The sequence below is a fragment of the Cupressus sempervirens genome, chromosome 10, assembly GCF_028749045.1.
Source record: "Cupressus sempervirens isolate cs-2001-9-10 chromosome 10, ASM2874904v1, whole genome shotgun sequence".
In the NCBI taxonomy this organism is placed as follows: domain Eukaryota; kingdom Viridiplantae; phylum Streptophyta; class Pinopsida; order Cupressales; family Cupressaceae; genus Cupressus; species Cupressus sempervirens.
Window position 1 is genome coordinate 717034789 of NC_143127.1, and position 23086 is coordinate 717057874.

The 23086-nt window shown below is 38.7% G+C and overlaps 1 protein-coding gene across 3 annotated transcripts in view; it reads right to left on the minus strand.

The window, feature by feature from the left end:
* LAF3 (Amidohydrolase family) overlaps positions 1-23086 on the minus strand; it is a 252714-nt gene that overhangs the window by 214401 nt on the left and 15227 nt on the right. The gene's annotated exons all lie outside the window — the stretch shown is intronic.

The window sequence follows — 23086 nt, forward strand, 5'->3', positions numbered from 1 at the left end:
AAGTGAACTATCTTGATCACGTCTAGTACACTGAACAAGGTGACAGGAAAATGTCTGATGGTGATCTCATGGATACCCAGTCAAGGGACGAGCTAATTAGTTAGTGATCCTGATCAGTAATCCCTTTACACACCCAGTAATCAGATTTAAAAAATACACGAAACAGCAATTTAATTAAGAGATGCAATCAATGATTAGGAAAATTAATTAATGGAAAGAAGCATGTCTCTTCTCAATAGTAGCCTCCTCTCAAGAGGATGATAGGATATAAGATGTACAAAGCAAGAACGAGGAAAAAGGAGTTACGAATCCATGGGGGACTTCAGTGTCCACCAGATACAGCACAAAGTAATAACTGAAAGATATTTAGAACTCGACAGATTAGAAAGAAAGGAGGAGAGCTTGATCATTAACATTTGAGAACTTTATCATTTGTTCACTATTGGATTTGTTCAAACCAAAGAAAGTCAAATAAGAATTAAATTCTTTTCATGTCAGTCTTATTAGATTCAACAGAGATCTTATTGCACTACATACTGATAGAAGATCAAATCAATTTGCTTATATCCAACAGTCAATTAGAGAAAGCGGTGATTATACGACTAATTATAGTGTAAGGACATCTATCCTACAAAAGAATCTACATATACATAGCGAAACTATTATCATTGCACACAATCTATCAACCACATTAACATTGTAAGCAGTAAAGATAGAGAGTTTGTAATGTCCCCTTCTCCGCGCTAGACCTAATGACACCTAGTTGGTCTATATTTCCATCTGGATAGGCTAACAACATTTGTTTTAGTATGCCAGCCAGTCACAAGAGTCTTTTGGTTTCAATAGAGGAGATATTTAAGTGGGAAATTCTAAGGTTATAGTCACATTGTTTCATTAAGTTGATTTATAAAGTACCTTATTGTTTAAAGTCACTTTATGACAAAATGACTTCAGTGACTTAAAGACAAAATAGGCTTTGATCCCACATTGCTAAGTTGTACGCATCTCCCCTCACTTCCAGGTTATATAAGAAAGCAGTTGCATTGGGATTGTCACCATGAATGTATGTTATAATTCAAATCCTAAATGGTTGCTTAAATGTGACTATGCCTTCCTAGGGATGAAAACCCTTAAGAAAATTTTGAAAAGCTCGACATAGCCCCAACCCCTCTTGGAGATTTCAACAGTTTCAAGTAAGAAGACTGCAGATTAGCACATGAACTCAGTAGAGCTACTTTTTAGCATATGGCAACGTAATGAATGTTTGAATCTTTGGTTATACCAGTTGGAGAAAACGTGTGGTCAGATGTCCTTTAAATTCGAAGATTTATGAATGAATGTGTAGAGTAGCAGCAATAACCTACAGCAATAATCAGATCACTTTGAAGGAAACGACAGGATTTTGGGAGTAGACATTATCAAATAGGTATTGGCACTCGACCAATCACGTCCATTGTTCTATCAGGTGTCCTATCAGCACCTACAGCCACGTTCAGATTGTTGGATTGAGCTTTGGTTTGACGGCTATCAGTTGGGCATCTAGACAAGAAGAACACAGGCTATAAGCGGGGTGTAGTTAACGCCATTACCAGTCATCTCAATACAGCGTTAACCATAACAGCAGTGTAGATGGTTTCACACCTGCAGGCATTAGACATAGCTAAGCCCAATACATCACCAGTCAGGTCATAACAGTGAGACGAGTTGGTATATGTAAAAGCAATACATTTGGTGTGGCCCAAGAGATCAGGCTGACATACAGACATCCGCATGGTTCCAGGTTTCATCATCTCCTTGTTTGCGATTTGAAAAACTATCATTAAATGTTCCAAATCATGTATAAGACTATATGAATGTGTTCAACTTTCTTTACTTTGCATTCAAACAGGGTCTAGTCATGAAATTAAATCTAATGTCATTGTTTTAAGCACTATTATTCTGAGTGTTTCCTTTCACATTATATGAACTCCTTAGTCATCCTTGCTGCATTATTGGAGTTAAAAGATATTTCAATGGAATCATAGTGTAATACTGGGATTACAAACAAACTGTTTGACAAAATTTCATAGCCCAAGTTTGAGAAATTTGATGTGAGACAGCAGGGATTTTTACAGAGTTTAGAATAATTAATCCAGATTCCTAAGCTATTCTAGCAAGGGACATTACAGTGGTATCAAGCATGATCCTGCCATCATGAAGAATAAAGGTGAAACACAAAATAAAGAGCATCGAATGAATAGAGTTTCAAGTAGGTGTGAAATGGAGGTACAGAAAGACATATTACATTCAGTAAATTAGATCAGTCAAGGACGGTTGCGTAATATCCTCATTTTGGAAAATTAGATAAAATTAAGTCAGATGCATTACATATTTTGAAGTGAATTAAACGGAGATCAAGGTAGATTATTTTACATCATTTAATTATTAAAAAGGAGGTCATTAGATAGATAAGATAATAGTATTAATGTCCAACAAAAGACCACAAAAGGTCTATTGGACTGAGAGTTTACAATAGGACATCGGACAACAGCTGGAACACCAAACGGTGTCCGAGAAAAACAAGCAACAAGAGCAAGAAGAGAAAAGAAAAGAGAAGAAGAGAAGAGAAGAAAAGCGCCAAAAAGTCAAGGCAAAGACAAGGAATCTTTGTTACAAGATTCAAGAAGAGTTGGCAGATTAACGGATTTCCGGATGATTGATTTATTAACAGAGGAACAAATGTGTTCCTTATAAAGAATTACAAGGACAACGTAGACTGAAGACGGAATTAGAAACAAAACTAGAGACAAGATAGGAAACATTCCTATCTGGATTGAAGAAAAAAGAGATGGGATAGGAAACATTCCTATCTAGACTGAAAGACGGACTACAGACAAGTAGTTGACTATTATAGAAAGTATAAGATATTATCTTAATACCCTCCCTTAATGGTCAACGTACAGATGTCGAAACATTCTGTGATAAGTGAGACCCTCCCTGGATCTACAGAATGCTGAAACCAAGAAGCTTTGCCAGAAGAGTGCTATGACTCAAAATAAGTTGCAATTACAAAACTTCATTTTTGTGGAAAAAATGGTAAAACCCAGAACCTCACGCAACCTTGCGTATTACAGACAACTTGAAATGATTTTTGAGGAGAAAATCAACAAACCCAGAATCTCACACAACCTTGCATATTACAGACAACTTGAAATGATTTTTGAGGAGAAAATCAACAAACCCAGAATCTCACACAACCTTGCGTATTACAGACAACTTGAAATGATTTTTGAGGAGAAAATCAACAAACCAAAAATCTCAGAAACAAATTCAGAAGGCAAAAAATGCAGCTTCGCCTTGATCAGGACCCAGAGAAGTCGGACGCTGCGTAACACCCAGAACAAGTTGATCAGTGTTTCGATATTCGAAGATTGCGATGATGCGCTGCTTCCAGGTTCCATGATTGCAACCATTGAATTTGGAATTATGCTCGAGCAAAATATTTGTCAGAGATGCCATGGCACGTTTTTCAATGAAAAACTGTAAAAATCTGTGAAGGCACGTTCTTCGAGGCAAAAATACGAAAGAACCAGAAGAATCAGAGAATGACCCAGAAGAGAGCTCGAAAAACCCAAAAGGAATCTATTGTCGTTTTTTGGATCCGCTGGCTCGAAAATTGAGGCACAAAAATCAAGGCACCCAGAAAAAACGGACGACAACCCAATTGAGCTCTCCAAAAACCCACCAAGAATTTGCAAACAAAATATTTTTTCGACCCCAAAAATTAGGGTTTCGAAAAAAAGGCCCTGGCTGAAAAAGGCTTGAAAAAACTTCAGATTTCTTGATAAAAAATGGCAGATTTTTCTTCAAGGATCGATGTGCATGGACGAATGGGGCTAGAGTGTGCTGAACAAACACAGGCAGACCTGAGTTCAGGAATTTCTCTAGGCCGAAAACCCTAAGCGGGTTTTAGAGAAATTCAACAGAAAAAATTTTGAAAAAATTTAAACAAATAATTTCACGAAGAAATTATAAATTTTTTTCGAAAAAATTTAAGTAATAGCTCTGATACCATGTTACAAGATTTAAGAAGAGTTGGCAGATTAACGGATTTCCAGATGATTGATTTATTAACAGAGGAACAAATGTGTTCCTTATAAAGAATTACAGGGACGTTGTTTCTAAAAGAAACAACGTAGACTGAAGACGGAATTAGAAACAAAACTAGAGACAGGATAGGAAACATTCCTATCTAGACTGAAAGACGGACTACAGACAAGTAGTTGACTATTATAGAAAGTATAAGATATTATCTTAATAATCTTTTGCTGCTGAAAAGAAATCAGTCACACAAGGATAAGATTGTGGGGGAACAAAAGGGGAAGAAGACGAAAAAGACAGGAACCAGGAGTTGAAATGTTACAGCTTGAGCATCAAATGAGGAGAAGCTTCATTCATTGTATTATGCTTCGACTTTTTAGCTTGTTTCAGATTTCTCTTTGAGAAAAGGGGAAGCCTTGGCTTTTCAGTTTTCCCAAACCTGAAGACAGAAACCTTCAGGCTCTTCTTAGTTGATCATATGCCAACCCTGTTTAGCTTAGAGTGGATTCAAGACGAAATTCACCGTTGTGCTTATAGGTTCTTTTTGAGTTTCCCAATCTGACTGTGAAACTCTTTTAAAGATTGGATATTTGGTGTTTGTTATTGTATTGTTCTTGTATAATGCAATAACATTTTCAAAGAATTTATTTGGGCTTTTGTTTTAAGGAGGAACTCTTTCCCCATGGCATTCAGCCTCACAAACTCTATGCCCTCAAACATAAATATAACCTTGTAACTGCTGCTATGCATGCATAAATCCAGCTTTAGTTTATAATTATTAGCATCAAAATCTTGTGAGAAGCATCAAAATCAAATTTGATATTACCCAACATTCATGTATCTTGGCCCCTTGATTACTGAATACCCACTATTGAAATCTGAAACTGTATTGAATCATACAGCATTGAAACATATCTGATTTATTCTGTTAACACCCTTCAAATATGTATATGACTGTCGTATATCTTTACATTTTTGGATCAGCATTATTGCAGCCTATAATTGTTAGCTGCTCCTTCATTAAGTCTACGGCAGTGTTTTATTTTTTTTCTTTGAGATTACTAAATATCTTTCCTTGACTGCAGCATATAACACAATGCAACATGTATATTTTTGTTGTCCTTTAAAACAAAAATGTTTAATCTCATTATGTTCATGATTGCTCTTGAATGGGGCTGTACTAACATACCTCCTGTAGCGTATTTGTTAAATGATGGCTACATGTGTTTCTTTGCTCTCTTACTGTTAGCTGCCACAACTTCCAGTCTTTTCCTGCACTATACTTGACCCATGTGTCATTGTCTAAATCATCTAACTGAATTCAGCATTAATACCTCAACTTTGGTATTTGTATAGCCATAGATTCAAAGAGACCATTATTTCCTTTGAGTGCTCCTTGCTATGCACATCTACTTCTGTGTCCATTGATTTTATAACAGAAAATTATATTTCTTTGTTATTATCATTGTGATGTACACCTTTGTGATTTGTAGCAGCCATAAAACTTTTCATTTCTCACATGACAGTCCTGACTTGCTCATGGAACAAGAATGTCGTTTGGAATTTATGGTACTACTACCATCATTGGATTTGGATATTTTTATGAGAAGACTTGCTGTTATAATTATGTGACTGCTCTTGTGCACCTTGTGGTCCTTCGTTGCTGCCAATTTGTTTGAAAACATTAATGTACATCCTGCTGCTGGTAGCTTTGATTGATGGTACACCACATGCTCAGATTATTATACACTGTTTATCTGCTGATTATCAATGGCACCTACATGCATTTCACTTTGATTGCTGATTACTTTATCTCTTATTAGCAAGCTGGGCTCGAACCCTTGTGGGAGCCACATTTACATCCACTTGCTAATCAGAGACTCTTGTTATTGCACATGAAACAAACTAGTTAGAAACAAAACAGGGTTTGGGTTTTGGTAATGTAGATGCATGTGGGGTATGATATTGAGATAGGTTCGTTATTGCTTAGATCCATTTGATCTAACTCCGCTTTTGTTTTCTACTTTCAAAATCTGGTATGGGAACGCAGGAAAGCGAGACAGTGGGATTATCATGAGCACAACCGGCCACAGCAATCAGCAATGCAGCCAATCATTTAGGCAATGACTCGCCCCTATGATCTTTCATGCCTTTTCTTTTCTTTCATATATTTATTTATGTTAAAACTCAAGCTCTGTTTTATTTTTAGCTAACTCATGGCTTGTGTGAAGCATGAACAATATTTGATAAATATAAAATGTATACATTTTCAGAAAAGAATATAAAGTATGTTCTTTTTAATTGTATTCTTTCCTTCATCAAATGCAATAGTTAATTATGTAAATAATGGTTCAAATATCGGATGGCACATGATATAGAATTGATAAAATATGTAGCTCTTTCACTTGAAACACAAGACTTTATTTGATTGAGCTGGTAGGCGAAAATTAGGTAACAAACTGATCAAGAGTGAGGTGGATCATTTCACATTGAGTTCCCTTCACAAGCTCAGAGGTTATCAATTTTTACTTGATCATCTTGAAACTATTCTTGAGGAAAATGGGACAATAATTTCAAGATGTTCTGATGCAATTATCAAAATGACTGATGTTGCAAAAAACACAGGTGTATCAAATTCAGAACTGTGCAATTCAAACTGCAAGTATCAAGCATTCATGAACAGGAATGAAGAAGATCAAGAAGTGTTTCCGAACACTTAACCCATTTTTTCCCCACTTTTTAGTTGTAGGATGTAACTTACATGTCAAGAAAGAGGTTGTAATTGCATGTGAACATATTACATGCAAAGTTGTAACTTATTATTATATGTTAACAAATTACAATTCAATTTATATTGGGACTGTAATCCGGAATCAGTCATAGTTCATTGTGGAAAAGATCTTAGTTAGTTGGGACTTCTCCCACTTTTTGCTCCCAGCCCCTCACCTATATATAGGGGGGTGCTTCATCTTAGTTATCATATTTATTTTATGCAAGTAGACTATGCTAAAAAAATTGTATGAATAGAAACAATGAGTTTTATTGTGCAAAATGCTTTCAAGGTGAATAGTAGAAATAGTATTTTCAAACTTTGTGTTGAAGGAGGGATATCAAATTTGTGTTCTCATGTCACATATGTGATATGATCTTGAATATACTGAGAAGGTGCATATCCTATTTGCATTATTGTAGAAGGCATTCAATCTCATTTTGTTAATAAACTTAGTGTTATGGCTTTGTGGATTCAAATAGAGTTAATCAATAAAATAGGAAGAAATTGAGAGACTGTGTGCTTTGATTCCAAAAATTTGAACTAGTTCAAGAGAGTGTCACTTCAAAAATCTTTGAGTTGTTTTAGGTTACATGTTATCATTTAATCAGTTTGGAAAAGTGCAGAAGATTTTGGGTTTCTCTAACTCTCTTTTTAGAATAGAAGTACTACTATGCTTCTGATTGTTCTTACATCTATCAACAGACTATTGGCATTATCACTGCAGTAGGTGCCTTTTAGTGAAAAGTTTTGTATAAGGAATTTATTAAAGTTGTGTATCAATGCTGAAAAAAGAGGAACTGATAAGAAGGTGACTCCCCTATTGTTGAGCCGAGAGATTTTCTCAAGTACACGTTGTCCAAAACCAAAATTTTACAAGTTGTTAAGTTGCAAAATATTTAACCAACAGAACCCTCCCAATAAAATATCCTATAGGGACATGTTGCTCTTATCATTGACATGCTTTATCAAAATCTTGAATGTATAGAACTACATCCACAAGTTTATCAGTAGGAATACCTTGTGGAAAACCTTGAGCACAAATTTTTTGGGCCCTTTGTTTGGAGTAGCCATTATTGCCAGCAACCAAAGCTAGCACGAACTATAGGACTGAGACTAGACGAAGCCATTATAAAACTAAAAGGATTCTCACAATTATTATAGTGTGATACGAGACAATGATAGTGACAATGAAAAACTATATGTGAAGAGATGATAAACCCTCTTAGGCCTTTGAAACCTTCACCACTAACAAAAATCGCATCATTTTTAACCACAAGCAAGAAAAACTAAACTATATGAATCTGGGAAAAAAATTATACAAAACTTGCATTTTTGCATTTACTCGTGAGTTTTATATGAAAAAATCATCATGAGTTTTTCAAAAACACATTAGGGACTTTTTGGGCAAGTAACTTGCAAGGCATTTTGTGTTCAGCCCATGGGTGAACAAGAAAGAAACATATAACTTAATAATGCAAAATACTATTCATTTATCAAATGCTCTACATACACAACAATAATGTTCCATACAATGATGTCAAATACATAAGTGTTCACCACATTTATAATATCCAATACAGTGCCAATGAAATGACACAACTGTGTCCGCACTAATAACCGTCTAACTACCCAGTTTGTCGGACAACATCATCCCCCCAAAAAAGAAAAAGTCATCTCCTGGCGACTCAAAAACTGACAAAATTAGGAGACAACATACAACATAGACTAGGGAGGAGGTTGCATCCCTAAAGTGTTTAGCTGCTAGCGCAACTCGTAGACCTGATCAGTGCGGATGCGTAAGTCCTTCTGCGTCCGTGTGTTTACTTCCACCGCCTCCTTCAAGAGAAGTGTCGCCTCCATGGCCTATGTTTGGGCTACCTGTAATCCTTTTTCAGCCTTGTCCTTAGCTTGCAAGAGCGTTGCTCGCTCAGCTGCCCATGATGCCTACTGACCAACCAATTCAACCGCTAGCTTCTCTCAAGCTTCTACCTCGACTACCCTGGACCTCTCGACTGCAACCCTCTATACTTCCCTATCTGTCTCTACACGCCAATGAGCATAGTAGATGCCTTTATACACCCCTGCTATCTCATGTGCAAGCTTTTCCGTAGCAGTATTGCACGGTCTGAATTTGGGCTTTGTAGTCCAATCAACCATCATCTCTAGTGTTTCCACAACTGGCCATCCTCTAGCCTCAAAGCACGAACGAAAATGCTTCGAGTAAACCCTCTAGATATAGGCTCATACCAACTGCAACTCCCTTTTATGGGTCAAAGCATGCTGCCCAATAATTCGGCCTCTCTCCAACACAACCTCCATGGCTTGAATGTATGTCGTGGATCTCTCCTCATCCGACCATAATCCAATCTGTCCTCAGTATCAACATCCTGCTCCATCTTTGTATCCATCTCTGCCCCTTCCGTAGCAACCACTTCCTCCTCTGGTGCGGCCTCCTCAACTCTGGGTGCATTCTCGGACTGTGATACTCTCAACTCCTGTGGCTCTAGAATGGTAGCTATTCCTATGAATACCTCTCCTCGCCTTGGGGAATAAATGGAGGAACTAATACCTCTCCTCGCCTTGGGGACTAAATGGAGGAACTAACATCTGCTGAACTAACATTTGCCGAACTGCTTTCTCAAGAACACACTCACTCAGTCCATCACCTCAACATCTTCTTCCTCTAGTTGTGTTGGTTGTACTAGTTTAGCCATACTCATGGGTTCGGCCAATATGGATGAAGCTATGGTGACAATAGCTTCTGAGCCAATCATGTCTAGTCGAACTTGAGGCTCGGGCTCTGGTACCTGCATCTCCAGTAATCCTGCCGTTGCTGCTACTGGATCTAGTGCAACTGGATCTGCTAGAACATTTCCGACTAGAGTCATAACATCTGTGGTTTCCGTCATGGCTGTAGGTGGAGTCATGACAACAGTCGCATGCCTCTAGCCAAAAGGAGGAATAAGGGGCATGGGAGTAGCTGTCCAGTGTGCCAAAGTGGGCAACTAAGGAGTAAAAAGTGTGGACCCGCCAACTGCCTCGTTCCTAGCTGAGTTACTATCTTCCTCTTAATCGGTCGCACTACTCTCCATGGTATCCTCCCATCTGTTGTCAGTGTCACCGTACGCATCTAAGCCCTGCAATACCCTCTTCTAACCGGCCACTGTGCCACCCATGTCCAAATGCCTCCAGTATAATACTGTGGGTTCTCTTGGTGCCAATTTTCCTCTTGGTGGGACTTCAAAATCGTCCACTGGAACCTAATGGAGGGTTGCTTCCAAAAACAAATTGATAGCATGATGCAGCATATGAAATGTCCAGTGCTACAATGTCATGAATTCCTCCATCCTATCCGCAAGGATGGTAGCCCAATCATACACCATACCATTAATGATGTCATTCATGAAGGTAATATGAGGCAGAGCAATATTTGAGGCCCTACTCGCTCCGATTAACCTGTTCTTTATCACATCCATTATACATCTCCAATGGCCTTGCCAAATGAAGTCCTATCGCAGTCCTCGACTCTTCGTACAGCTTACCACGAACTCAAATTCCTCTGGTGTGAGATCGTGCCCCACCAACTTTACCTAGTACTCCTTGCGTTCTTGCAGTGGTTTGTGGTTTGTGGTCACCACTTTGCGACCTCCTAGGCCAAGAATGCCAAGAACCCTACTAAAATCTCAAGCTTTGAAGGAAACTGTCATACAATACTTCTTGTACATAAACGTACTTATTTTGATGTGCCTGTTGTAAGTTTCTATCATAGTTCTTAAGATAGTCTCAAACTGTTGAATGGAGAACACCAGGAGTTGTATTGCCCAATGTACTTGGGCACGATCAAAATTTGCTTGATTAGGTGTATGTCAGTCGTTTCTTGCCACCATCTTTGACACACATTGCCATTCAGCCCTTCAAACTGATCTATGAGATGAGAAAGGTCAGTCTTCACCTTCTACTTCTTGCTATTGGATGCTCCCGGCCTTGCTACCCGGACTCCTGAGGCCAACAAGCACATTCTTGTCCATCTCGGCACTATTTCCCTTCAACTGATCCTTCCACTATCTTCTTTTCCCTACAAACTACATACTAACGTTCTCTTGTTTTGTCTTTTATTGTAACAAAATAAGAATGGTTAGGATTTGCTTCTCCTTTTCACTTCTTTGTGGCTTGCTTTAGCCCCTCGTGTTATTTCCAGCTCTTGCGGAATGCTTCCTTCTATTATTCCTCAGCTTGTCTAGATGGCAATGGTCCCCTTTGACTCTACTTTTCCACCCTCGAATTATTTTCTATTACTCCCATGTTGAATGCTTTTGTTGTGTCTTTTACTTCCCTGTGAATATTCTTCTTACGTTTACCCCTTTACACTGAATGCTCATAGCTATCTTCCTTCCTTTTCCCTTCACGCGAACCTTTTCCCACTCCACAAACTCTCCTTACAACAAGTCTCCACGAGGGTTCATGTTTCCACTATATGTCTCAGCGGAGTTCACCGATATATTATGTGCATAGGGTACAAGTTGTTCGTGGCCAAAACGAACTACGGGACCCAATATGTCCGCGGGATGCATGGTGTCAGTGGCCACACTACATCCGTGGGACTTAGTGTCCATGAGAGTTAGTGTCCGCAAGGCATTTTTGTGTGGCTTGTTTGATTTTTTTTCTAACCTTTATTTTGTTTTTCAAAGTCTAAATTTTAGCTACTATCACCCCTAGCCTCGCCTTCTTGTCATTCATGATAAATTTTCAGCTTTGATCCATTAATGGCAACAGGAATTTCTCGCCTATCCAAGGTCCATAATTTTATAGAACCGTTGTCGCCAACTTCTATGATTTTATATGGTCCAAGCCATTTGACCTTGAAGTTCCTAATTTTATCTCGTTGCAACCATTGTATCAAAGCACCAATAAGCCTAGCTAGAATCTTGTCCTGTTCAAATGTTTATCGTGCCATGCCTTTCGATGGGTTTGCGCCACCCCCGTCGCCCATTGCGTCGTTAATCTTCGTTCATCCAATTTGTTGAGTTGATATAGGCGCTCTCATAAACTTTCCATATCTCCGAGTCTATTCTCAATTGCAATTCGGAGGCTTAGTACCATGAATTCAGCTAGTATCACGGCTTCTTTCCCAAACATTAACTGGAATGGTGTTTGTCTAGTTGTGACTTTGAACATTGTACAGTAGGCCCTCAGCACCAAGGGCAATTTCTCCTCCCAATCTGTATGTTCTACTCTGCATGATTTATATATGATAGCCACAAGGATTTTGTTTGTTGATTCTGCCTAGCCATTAGCTCGTGGGTAATACGAACTTGACAACAAATGAAAATCTTTAATTCAGTTGTCAACAATTTGATCACATGATTCACAAAGTGACCTCCTCTGTCACTTGTCAACTGGATGGGTATGTTGTACCCTGTGATTATCTGCTCATACAAAAACTTTGCGGTACTTATTGTAGAGTTGTCGGGTAGTGCCTGTGCCTCTACCCATTTTGTTAAATACTCAATGGCAACCACCATGTATCAGCAACGTCGAGCCCTACATGCCTTCAGCAAACCTACGAAATCCAGTCCCCAACGTTCAAACCCCTCCCGGGCGTGAGACGGGTTTAATGGCATGAAATCCCTCTTGATTGGTTTGTCAACGCATTTATCACAACTTAACACCCACTCTCGTGCGTCGTTGTAAAGTGTGGGCCACCATAATCCAACAAGCAAGACCTTTCCTGCTGTTGTGTCACGTCCAATGTGGCCGCCTGCCAAACCCTCATGTGCCTCCCTCAAAACACTTTGTATTTCCTCTTCCATTACGCATTGCCTTAGTACTTGGTTTGGGCCCATCTTATATAGGAGACCATTTATCAGTTGGAAAGTCTGGCTCCTTAACACTAGCTTCCGTTGTTCGCCTGGTAGCATCTCCCTCAGAAATTGGCATGTGGATAGATATTCCCCAATTGACTTGTACCCTCTTGGAAGAATGGCGATTCTGAATAAGTGTACATCCAGAAAATCATCATTGACCCCTTCTGGTGGCTCTCCTGACTTGATTCGGGAGAGTTGGTCAGTGATAACAAGACTTTTCTCAAATCACACAATAATGGTGAAGGTGAACTCCTACAGCAGTAGCAACCATCTACTAATCCTTCCTTGGATGATTGGGTTATTCACCAAGTACATCAGCGCTTAGTAGTCTATGTAAAAGGTGAATGGTGTAGCCAAAAGGTAATGATGAAATTTTTGTACCGCATACACCATCCCAAGGGCCACCCTTTCAATGGTGTTATAATTCTTCTCGACTTTTGAAAGTAGCCAACTTGCGAAATATACAAGGTGATCAAGGCCATGGTCGCTAGTTTGTGCCAACATTGCACCTATGGTGGAGTTGGAAGCATCCATATGGACATGGAACTCCTTGTCCCAGTTTGGGTATGCCAAGATGGGTGCCCCCAGCAATCTATTCTTCAACTCTATGAAGGCACTCTCCTACTCAAAGCTCCAAACGTACAGTTCTCCCTTCCGTGTCAACTTGTCAAGGGGAAGAGCAATTTGAGCGTAGTTCTTTATGAACCGTCTGTAGTATCCAATGTTCCCGAGAAGAGATTTCACTCCGATTACCTCTGTCGGGGCTTCCATTTCAGCAATCACTCGCACTTTGTCTAGGTCGGTCTTCAACCCTGACTTGCATACAATGTGCCCAAGTAATTTGCATTAAGGAACGATGAACCGACACTTTTTAGAGTACAGTGCCAACCTTGCCTGCCGACACATCTCCATACATTCCTAGAGTGCCTTCAAGTGGTTGTCTTGTCCACTAAAGAAGGACCAATCATCCAAAAATGCTCGAAAGTTGCCTTCTGACATTTTGTCAAATATGTGAAATGATTTTCTGAAATGTAACAGGTGCGTTACACAATCCAAAGGGCATCCGATTATAACCATATACTCCATCCTCCACCACAAAGGTAGTTTTCAGTTTATCTTCTTCAGCAATGGAGATCTGGTTATAGCCAAAGAATCCATCCATGAAGGAGTACATCTCGTGTCCTGCCACTTCTTCTAGAATTGTGTCCGTGAACGGGATGGGGAAGGTATCTTTTATCATAACTGAGTTCAAGCATCGGAAGTCCACACATATCCGGATTTGGATCTTGTCTTTCTTCATGGATATCATGATTGGTGACCCCTTTTAAATCCTTATAAGTCTAGGAAAATATATCTTTATACTCCATAAAGATTTTAAATGTTGCAGCCTTTTGTACAGAGTTCCAGTTGACTCCGACAACTATGTTCCTCGGGTTTTCCGCATCGCCAAGATTGGTAGCCTCCACTCGTAGCTCTTCGTATCTAATGGCTTTCCCTTCAAAGTGATGGGTGGGACTCTCATTGATCTCCATGTTGCCTTCTTTGTATTCCACAAACTCTAGTGGGAATACCTCCTTCTCATCTTCAGGTTCCTTGATGCCAAGCATGTAAGAATGGAAAAGCTCATAGTCTTCCATCTGCCAATGGAAAAGACCATTCATTGAACTAGTCTCATCTCCTAAACACTCCTCCAATTCCAAAACTCCTTTGTCGTTCAGATCCATGCGAGGTCTTCCCTCATCCATCCAATGTTCCCCCTTTCACTCAGACTTCGACGACGACGCCATTTCTTCACTTACTATCTGTGTTTGAAGATCAATGGAGAAGTTCCGCCCTCCGCTTTCCATCGACAAAATATTCTTTTTCCAATTGTGATTCACCTTGGCTACCATCAAACATCCTCTTCCAAGAATGGCGTTGTATCTCTTTTTCTTCAAGGGAAGCACAATGAAATCAAGCATAAAGGGTTGTGTCCCAATGGTTACCTGCTGAGCCATCAAGGTCCCCAACGACTTTATTCCCTGTTGGTTTGCACCGAGCAGGTTGAATGCATTCGGCCATAAGATAAGCTTGTCGAGTTTCTTCCATGTCTCCTCCAGAAGGACGTTCACCCTAGACCCACCATCCACAATGGTGTCTATCAGGATGGTTCTGAGGATTCCCATCTCGACCACCGTCAGGTGACGGCCATTGCCTACTATCAACAACATGGGGTCTATGGCCGATCCTCCTAGTTACGTAGGTTGTTCATGCGTCTCACATCTCGTTGACGGGCTTGTGTAAGTGTTTAATAATGTCATCCTTAATTCCGGTACTATTTGTAGTAAGTCTTAACGCTTGATGGGCACCTCCATTTGCAACATTTGGTTCACCAGGTTGTTCTCCCCCTCCATTCATCCAGGAGTAGTACCTTTGATATCTTTTGCATCCTTCATTGCCCTTTCTACTTCTTCCCGTGCCTCCTACAATCTCTATTTCTCGATGCAAGGCTCTGGATACATTGCCTTCTTGGCCTGATTGCAAGTGAGAACAAGAACTTTCTCCTTGTCAATGTTAAGGAGGTTCACTTGTTTTGGGCGGTTGTGTCTTCGTAGTCCCCTAGACCACACCATCAACACAATTTTTGGGGAGTGTCACCCTTCAGGCAATCTCTCACAAAGTGGCCCCATTGGCTACATGCCCGACATTGGATTATAAGCCTTCCCTTGGAATCATATTGTATCTGATTCTTTTTGTCATTTCCACCCTGTCCCCCTCGACGGTTGTTTTTGTAGGCATCGGATGTGGCATTGTTGTTTCCCTGTGTCTTGTTATTAATGCCAGAGGTGGATGGTTGTTCCTGAGTCAAGAGTATTTGTTGGCTTCGTGTCTTCATGTTGTAGGGGCACTCCTTTGTAGAATGGCCCAAAACTTGACAAATATCACACATCGCCTTCTTAGGACATGCTCCTTTTGTGTGTCCTTTCACTTTACAATCGGTACACCATATTTCTCCCTCCTCTATATGGCTAGTGGTTCCCTTCATGGATTTGAACTCCTTCCTCATCTACTCCATGTCCTTTTGGAGGGTCTGTACCTTTTTCTTGGGTTCTTTGTTGCTGTCGGCACTACTTTCCTCTTCAGAGGACCCATGACTCTCAAACGAGGATGAGGATTTACTCTTCTTCTTTTTCTTTGTCGTCTTGCCCTCACTTTCCAATTTCATGGCATAGTCATAGGCATCTGTATAGGATGTGGGAGGGACTATCTTTATCTTTCTTCTTAGTGGCCCACATAGTACTTCCACAAACAACCATTTCTTTAATACATCTGCAGGTTGAGTACCCATCCTACTGAGAAGATCCTTGAGCCTTCGAGTGTAGGCTCGTACAGTTTCCTTTTTCTCTTGTTTGCAATTGTAGATCTTGGTGACGACCTCTTTGTCATCCCGAAGTAGTCAAAATTTTGCTTGAAATTCTTTCTTTAGATCATTGCATGTGGTGATCTTTGCTTTGTCCATATTAGAGAACCAATCCACCGCCACTCCTCGTAGGTTGGCTAGAAACCGGTTTAACCACTTGTCCATGTTAATGACCGAGTTGGCGGTCCATATGGTTTCACATGTACGGCAATGTTGTACGGGGTCTTCCTTCCTATCGCCTATGACCTTTGCGAATTTTTGTTTTTGAGACATTGTGTTTCTCATCCTTTAATGACCACTCAATTGTGTCCCAGAACTATTAGGAATTGGTTCTAGCAGGTTACTCTAACCACTGTGCAATGTCCCTCGGACACCTTCTTGTGCCCCGGTGTCTTCTGTTGGCCTCGCCTCCTTTCCTACTTGTTTATGGGGTTTCCTCTCGTAGTGGTGTACAGGATGAATGTAGAAATTGTTCCCTTGTCTCCTCAAGAACAGTTAATCTATATTGTGTTTCCTTGAGCAACTTCTTGTTGCTCTATCCTCACTGTTCTGGCGAACTATGGCACCCTTCGATGGTTTTTGTGCCCCCCACCCAGTTGCCTACTACCACCACACTAGGTGATTCCTCTAACTGCCCCATAGTCCATTCTTCGGCAAGTTGTCTTAGTCTCTGCCTTTGTTTGGCTTCCCCACGCACAAATTGTAATTCATCAATTTCTTCCCTTAAATTCCTATTTTTATTTAAAAGATTCGGCATTTGACATATACCATTATTTAGAAAACAAAACAAAACACTCTTTTATTTATTTAATCTGTATACATTAGGTTGTTGACTCCTGTGACAATTACAGATTCTTGAGTGCTCTTGGTACCATTGCTCAAAAGCTCATGGTTCTGTTTTGCGACGCCTTGCATCTCTCGCCTCATAGAAATTCTTGAGGGTGTTTTGCCGACATTCCTCTTGTTCCACTTCTTCCTTGCTTCTCTTTTGTGACAGGTATGATTGTGCAATTAGACAAGGGAGTTGATCTAGGAATCTATTTGTTGTTGGACTCGCGTGCATGGCATTCCACACCATGTTCTGTGAAATGTCATTCTCCACGGCTTCTCTCTGTACGAAAGTTTCAAGGCTTACACAGTAGAGGATGTGGAATTTCTGGGTTGCCTCGTGTTCACCTTCGAGGAGTTTTGTTTCGTTGTCCTCATTTGTTTTCCAGTTGTCTGCTACGAGTATTCCTATCTATCCTCGGCCTTCCATTTGCTACTTCCGAATTCAAACTGGCAATGGCGCCAAATGTTCAGCCCGTGGATGAATAGGAAAGAAACATATATCTTAACAATGCAAAATACTATTCATTTATCAAATGTTCACCACATCTATAATATTCGATACGATGCCAATGGAATGACACAACCGTGTCCACATCGATAACCGTCTAACTATCCAATTTGTTAGACAACATTTTGACTATAGAGTACTCACAAATTTGGCAATTTTTGGTGAGTGTTTCTAAATTAATGTTTTTAGGAATCTTGTATATAATCAACTATATTTATAGGTTTAATATTTTAATTTAATTGACTTAGCCTAGTGCCAAAATACAATAGTATAAACTATAAAGTCACTTTATGAGAAAAAAAGAAATAATATTTTCAATTAAAATCTTAAAAGTTTGATTAGTGTTGTAAAAGGAAGCTAAGGTGAAGGAAGGATTCATTCTAAACGCTGACATTTCTCTTTGCGAGATTTGTACTTGTGGCCAAACTTTGACCAAGGAGACAAAAGTACAACAATTTTCCTAACAAATGAAAGCCCACGAGGTAGTGTAGTTCCATCTAGAGAATCAACAGTGAGCTGAAAAAATTGGGATTTGAGGACGAAAATACCAAAATTTAATTAAGCAATTTCATACGGGAGTACTTTGTGTTGAATCTTCATGATAAGCATTTTGGGAGAGAATCAATTTATCTTTCCAAGTTGCATACTTAAATTCATTTTGAGATTTGTGAACAATAATTAAAAAAATTGTGGTGTGTGCAAAGGTGAATATCAAAAATATTGTTGTTGGTGCTAGTGGGAAATACCAAATTCATCAATGTCTATGACTTGTTCCATATTGAAGCTTCTTTGGAAAGGATGATTGTGTTTCTCTTGAGGTATGAAGACTTTTCAGTGTTAGAAATAGGGAACACTAAGGGAGGCTGAATCAATATTCCACAAACTTTTGCCCAACTATGGATATCGTTAACAATCTTTAATCTTGCATAGATGATCAAACTGAAAAGTAAACATAAGCATAACACAATGAAACTCACAACACCGTTATTTGTTAATTAGGAAAACCCAAGCCATGGTAAAACCCCAATAGGGATGGTACCCACAAAATGAGCCACCAATTAAAAGTATTTTGTGAAAGATATTGACCCTATGAGGAGTCTATACATCTATACAGTGTATTTGTACTTGTTAGTGGACCAGGCCTTGTTCGAAGCCTCAACCTTGTTAGGAGTTGTGATTACAATACAAAGTGCAAGATGAGTTGACTAACCAAACATGCATATACAACTGTACGTAGCTATCTATAGAGATGGATACAAACACCCTTGATTGCTTGCTGATATCTTCAATATTTGATCAGTCCTTGGAGTCCCTCTTCACAAAAGAAACATACAACTGCTCTACTTGATCTGACCATCGAATTCACATCTATACTAGTCACATAATGTAAGCATATAAACATTATATCATTACAATACAATGCCTCACTTCGCTAACAAAAGATAACCGCTTTATACCAAAATCTTTAATCTAGTCGGCCTTGTGCTGTCTTGTAAACTACCAAATCTTCTATTTAGGATTTTCCATGAGTGGGTAACATCTAGGATGTCATCCCAACCTTATTAAGTAATTAGTTTGCTAGACAAAAATAATTTCTTAACTAAAATACCATTACTCTGTTGTTTACCCTATTTTGTCTCGTCAAATCTGTCTCTAGTAAACTGCCCATAACTCATCCAAAATTTTACATTTCTTTTAGCGGTCTTGCCCACGTGCTCTTAGGTGTTTGTACTACCTTCCTCTACGTCTGTGTAACCTCAAGCACTTCCAGTGAAGCTTGCCAAACAAAATAATTTACTTGTAGCATGTATTCCTGCTTTATGCTTAGTCAATCTTCTAAGTATTCTTTCTTTAGACTTAACCAAAATTTCTGTCATATCGAAATGAGCGATATGTTCCCATAAATGACAACCCTATCAACTACTCTTAGCCAAATTGTCAACAATCTCCCCCTTTGACATTGATGACATTAGGTGGGAAAATTTGGCTAAAGTCTTCTAAATTTTTAAAACCTTGTGGCTTTTACCAAATTTTCAAAACTTGTGAATCATTCAAGAATTTATACCATCATTTATACATATACTGTGCTCCCTATATATACATGCTTTCATATCTAAGCTCCCCTTAGATTATACTCTATCTAACTTATGGCTCCCCCTTACAATATTATGCATATATATAGTATACTTACAAAATTTTCTTTACCCATCACTCCCCCTTTGACATCAATGACAAAGGTGAGTTAGAAAGATAATGTACATGACAAAATGCTGGAACCTTCTTCTTTTGTTCTCAAGCTGATTGATTTCCCAAAAGACTCATGCAGTCAAAAAAGTTTGCCTTCAATTGCTTGAATTCCTCTTCCCATGAAGTCTTAACTACCTTTGCAATGTTGATGGCTCTGCGTAATCCATAGGCTGCAAATTCAGCTGCTTCAAGATTAGTATAAGCAAACTTCTTATAAGAAGATTTAGCTTCAAAAAGTGTATCCAACTGCCTTTGTACCAAATCTAGCTTAGGTGTCAAGTAATCTCTGAGTAGATTGAATCTTTTCAGTACTCTTTCCTTATCATGCTCCAACATTTTGAGTTCATCACTTGCTTTGTCAATCTTCTGACCCAACTCAGTGAGCCTCGTATCATTACTCTTTACTTCTTCAATCATCTTTTCAATTTCTTGTTCTTTATCTTTGATGGTATTGGTGGTGACAATGTGTGCTTATGTGCTAAGGCACAACCAACATACAAGTTCTTTCCTTCTGAAATATATCTTGTCATCTCTTTAATACAGGTGTCCAATACTATCATATCACCCTTAATGTTGTCACACGTTGTAGTAAAAAGTTTGGAATTGTGATCTATTTGCACTTTGATCTTCACTACCTCTTCAAGCATAGAATAATAGTTTTCAAATTCTTCTATTATCTTCTCTTCCCTCTTCTCAATATTTTGCTCAGCCAATTGTACAAAAAAAGGTAAAGTGCTTTGTAATTTCTCAATATTCAATTCTAGCAATCGTTGTGCATTCTTGTACATTTTACCTTATTCCTCTACTATTTTCCCAATAGAAAAAGCTAATAATTGAATGTACTTTTGAATGTCCATGTTTCCAGTAAACATATTGGAAATTTCTTCTGGCAAGTATGAAATTAGTGCTTCAAATGATGATTTTGATGTACTGCCTCAATTCTTACCAGTTTTCTTGGAAGGTGTCTCCAATGATGTGATCTATGTATCTTTGTTGGTTTCCACCGTTCTCTGATCTGAATACTCTGTCCTCTGACTTTGCTCAGCCATGGTTTGAGATGGTTGCTCATCCATCTTATCGTTCTCTTCCTGTTCCTTTTATTTTTCTCTCTCTTCTTTCTTCTCTTCTTCCTTTTCTGACTTCTACTCTACCTATGCCTCTGGTTGCACTGATTAATCAGTTACCTCTTGTTCTTGTCTTTGCAAACTAATGTTTGTGCTCTCAATACTATGTGCTAATATTGACAAACTTGGATGGGACAAAGTAAAAAATAGTCCCTTAGGAGTCTCCTCACTTTATTGAATGCTTAGGTCCTGATGACCTACTCTATCCTTCTCCTTTTTGTATCCTTTATTATCGTTTTCTTTTTCCTAATCACTAGAATAATCTTTTACATTTCCACTAACCAAATTGCCAACAAAAAATTCTGATTGATCTTTGAATGGATCTTCAGCGGCATCAATCGTATTTTGAAATACGTCTATAAGCATAGAAGTATTATCCATTTGATCTGGGGGAATAGTGTTAACCTCTGTAGACAACACAGTAGTATCATCATCTATTTGTCCTTTTTTTTTTGTGGTTTGCAAGATACTAGGTTCACTCGGTACTTGGTAAACTGGCTCTTTTGTCTCAATTTTGACTTCTTCATAAAGCCCTCCCATTAATCTGGTAGCTCTCAATTTATCTCTCAGGAGTGGGTACAATTTCTGCTTAATTCTCTCTAATTGTTCATCACTTCTCATGATACAACATTTACGGATGACTCTCTAAGTTTCTTTTCATCTTCCACTCCTCTACATCTTGAGTTATTTAATCTTTCATACATTTCTTCTGGTGAAGTGCCATGAAGACTAATACGAGTCCTAAACTTTATCATATATTTTATAACAGGTATATCTAGATTCCTCTTTTGATTAGGATCATAGTTGTCATAAATTTTCTTCAATTTTTCTAGATTACTATCTCTCATGATCATATCATTAATCTTTCTAACCTCAGTCTTTCAATTCCTATTCTTCTTTCCACTACTGCTTCACTCAGGCTAGTTTTGTTTTGGTTGATCTTGGGGCATGGATATTTGCCCTCTCATCTTTGGTATCCCTGCTAAAGCATCATTTTCCTCACTCTGACTCTTCCTTCCTTTATAGACAACTTCAATCTTTGGTTTCTTCTTAGGCCCTGGTCCAGCTGTCATTTCTTTCACCCTCTTAGATCTTTTAGGTTCTTCTATCTCTTTCTTTATCTTTGTTCTCAATACCACCGGTGGCTTCTCTGCACAAGAAGTCCTTATAGACCACCTTGTAGGTGTTGATAGTGTTGACTGTATATGTGTTATTTTTACTTTGTTCTCAGGTGGTGATTGCTCTACTATTACTGTGGGTGTTATTGGTATTGCAGGGATGCTAGGATGGTTTAACAAAAAGAATCTTTGATTGACCATTGGCTCTCATCTAAAATGTTGTCTTCTTAGCTTCATCAAATTCTTCTCTAGTCATTCTAGAGTCTTTAAGCATCTGATCTATTTTTTTGTCCACTCTCTTCTTGACTTCATTGCTATATAACTGATCTCTTCCCTCATTTATTTCTCTTCATAAGTTCCCCATCTAGGGCACTCTTCATCTCTAACCAATTCAAGAATTAATTTTGCATATCCTTCAACCATCTGTTTTGTAACCTCATAGCCAATAGGATCAATGTACTGTACTATAGATTCTATTGCCTCCATACATGTAAAGTTTGTCTCAACCATGAGACAAATTTCATCCTTATATTTTTCTACAACTGATGCAGGTATTCTTACTCTCTTCTTTATCTTTGACTGAAAAAATTTCATCATTTTGGTAATGTCGTCTATTATTCTCTCAGTGGGTTGCATTATGAAATAATGTGTAATTAATTCCATTGTGCATTTATCATAATTCCACTCAAAGTTTGGCATACCTAGGAATCTTCCTATGACCTGAAAGAATAGATGAATTATCAATGACACAAACCTAAAAGGTGTATATGTGCTCTTCTTTATCCTCTCGAGAGTATCAATTAGTTGTTGTCTCATAATTTCACATATATTAACTCTCTTTCTCAACAGTCATCTTATAAGTAGCATGGATAAATCCAACTGATACAAAATTATGCCTAGAACTATAGTTCATCTTATACCCAGTGATTTTGCTAATCAATCTCACATCTGCCTATTTAATCTGGTCTAACCTCATTCCTCTACCATCCCAAGTTGCTTTAGTATTCATTACAACCAAGTTCTCAGCTTTCTTTTCATTGATAGGTATACTGCCCTCATTGCTCAAGACAATCACCTTATGCATTAGGTTATCAATGATCATTACTAGCATATCTCCTACCCAAAACATGTGGTCATGAAT